This window comes from Emiliania huxleyi (genome assembly GCF_000372725.1).
Source record: "Emiliania huxleyi CCMP1516 chromosome Unknown EMIHUscaffold_149, whole genome shotgun sequence".
NCBI lineage: Eukaryota > Haptophyta > Isochrysidales > Noelaerhabdaceae > Emiliania > Emiliania huxleyi.
This window is the reverse complement of record NW_005201102.1, coordinates 300,173-303,196: the sequence shown is the minus strand read 5'-3', so window position 1 is coordinate 303,196 and position 3,024 is coordinate 300,173.

The following is a 3,024-nucleotide window of genomic DNA, read 5'->3' as shown; positions in this document are numbered from 1 at the left end:
AAGGACGTTTAATAAAGTCTATTAAGAGGGGATGTAAGCGTGAATTCATACCTATGAAGAGGTAGGGGGGGAACAGTAGCAGCCTTTGTCAAGGGGAATGCTATATTCAATGGAAATTTTAGGTCGTGAGAGGCAAGACTCGAAGGGGGAAGGAGTCAAGATGGAACGGAAGTGGACAGGGTCGGCAGTTGAGAAGGAAGCAGTAGGCGCCCGAGATGGAACCGTCCCACGGAGAGGGCAGCGGCGGCTGCGCGGGTGGCGGTAAAGGCGATGGCGGTGGCGCCCACTGGCAGTGGAGGGCTGGGAGGCGGACTCGGAGGGCGAGGAGGCGGAGTGGGCGGGCGCGGCGGCGGCGGCGGCCGAGAGGGCGGCGGCGGCGGAGAGGGCGGCGGCGGCGGCGGTGCCGGAGGCGGCGGCGTGGGAGGCGGCGGCGCTGGTGGCGTGGAAGGCGGCATGGAGGGTGGTATGGAGGGCGGCGCAAAGGGCTGTGTGGAGGGCGGGGTGGAGGGCGGGATGGAGGGCGGCGTTGCTGGCAGCGGAGAGGGCGGCGGCAGCGGCGGCGGTGGGGCTGGCGGCGGCGTGGAGGGCGGCTGCGCGGGTGGCGGTGGTGACGGCGGCGACGGTGGCGACGGTGGTGGCGGAGGCGGAGGGTGCGGCGATGGCGGCAAAGTTGGTGGCGGCGGCGGAGGCGGAGGCGGCGGAGGCGGCAGCGGCAGCGGCGGAGGCGGCGGCGGCGGCGGCGGCGGCGGCGGCGGCGGCGGCGGCGGCGGCGAGTCGGCACGCTGTTGCGACAAAGCTGGTGGCGACGGCTCGGCCCGCTTGAGCAAGCACACGGTGTTAGCGAGCGGCAGGGTGTGAGAGACGCGTGCAGGCGCCAAAATCAGCTCGCATGCCATGTCCACCCTGCCTCGCTTTTTTGGTGTGGATGCGTGCTGCGCTGCCACACACGCTCCGCTAGCCTCACAGAGCGCCTTGCACTCGGAGAGGCTGATTCCCCACAAGGCTGGTCCGCCGCCACGCGCGCCGCTGGCGGTACGGCACGCACCGGCGGGCCCTCGAAGCGGCTCGAACGGCATCCTCTGCTTCACGAGCAGTGCATCCCGTTTTGGGATCGGGAGCGTTCCCCGGCACGCTATGCCGAGATGTCGCCTCCGGCGACCCCTCAAGGGGGGAACTTCAGAGAAATATACCCAACAGGAATGTACCGAAGCGACCGCGAGGTGGCACGAAGGTCGCAGCGAGAATCGGAGAGAGACTGCGAAGAGAGATAGGAAGAGGCGGACGCCCAAGGGTGGGCGACGGCTAGTGCACCTCACCCCTCTCCTTAAAATCCCTGTGTGTGGCGGCGTGCCGTCCTCCCATCCCTCCCTTGGGTTGTCCGTTTTCTTTCTTTCTTTCTGAATTCCCAGAGGACTATACCCGAGAGGAATATACCGACGTGAATCAGAGGAATATACCCAAGAGGAATATACAAAGAGAAATACCCAACAGGAATATACCAAAGTGGATTATACCAAAGAGGAATACACCGATGTGAATTCCCGAGAGAAATATACCAAAGAGAGAGAGAGAGAGAGATTTGTTTTGTTTGCAATATACCAAAGAGGAATATACCACAGAGGAATATACAAAGAGGAATACCCAACAGGAATATACCAAAGTGAATTCCCCATATACATAAAGAAATCCCCAGAGGAATATACCCCAGAGGATTATACCAAAGGAAATACCCCAAGGAAATACCTAAGGGATATCTAGAAGTCACTTAGTGACTTCTCGAAGTCACTCGCCCCCGCGCGCACATATTCCGGCCCTCCGCTGGAGCGCTCGTCCCCGCGGGCAAGAGGCGATATACGGCGCTGCCTCCGCACCGCTACGCGATGACACAAGCGACGCAATCCCGGCGACATGCAGGCACCCAATGCTGTGCCGGAGGCTGACTGGTCGAGGCGGTCGACCTCGTCGTGGCTCTCCCAGCGCCGCCGCTTCTCGTGTGGACAGCTGGTTCGGCTCGGACGCAGTGGACAAGAGGACCACCACATTCGCTGGCACACCGCGGCCGACGCTGTCTGCGCTCCCACGCAAGCGCCGGTATCCAAATCGAATGCATTACTGCGCTTACTGCGCGACGCCGCCTACCTCAGACTCTGAATACCAATGCGCACGCTCCGGCATCGACTACATTGGTCTGCGCGAATTCGAGGCGCCGTGCGACGTTTGAGGCGGACAGCCCTAGGCGACACGGCGTCTGTGCTCGTGTTTATTGTGCTCGTGCTCAAGCAAGAAGCATCAGTGCGGGTACATGCGGTCCTACCACTGCACACAGTGCTTCCCGGACCCGAGCCAGGTTGGCTACGCGATCTTCAGCCCGGTCGGGACAAAAGCTGGCGACCCTCACCGGCTTTGCCAAGCACCTGCTCGAAGAGGAGCCGTCGCATCGGGCACAGCAGCGCCCCCCGCCGCGACGCGGCGATCGTCCATCGCCGTACCGGCGACCTGAGCCTGCGCCTGTGCCGGCAGCGGCGGCGCCGGCCGCCGCGGTGCCCCGTGCGCGCCGCCGCATCATCTAGAGGTGAGAGGGGGTGAGTGGCGAGTGTGCGGCGGCCGGAGGGCGCGTCAGACGACCGCGAGGGCGGCCCACATGCGGAGTGACTTTTAGAAGTCACCCCGTTTCGGGCGCGTCTCAACCGGCGTACTTGAGGTGCTTCAGAGACGGACGCAGCGTGGGCTGTCGGCAAGGAAGGTGAGTGTCTAGGGGTCATCTCTAGGCTGGTTAGCCTTGATTTTGATCAAAGATCGGCGCAAGAAACGGTCGCGATGCCTCGTGTGAACGCTTTGAAGAGTGACTTCTCGCGAAGTCACTCGGTCCTACGGAGAGACACTAGGCGGGGCGGTGGGCGTGCGGGCGCGGCGTGCGGTGGGTGTGTGAAACACTGTGTGTGGGGAGGGCGGCGGGGGCGGGGAGGGTTCTGGGGACCACGGAGAGGGAGGAGGGGGGGCGGAGGGGGGTAGTGAGGGAAGGGG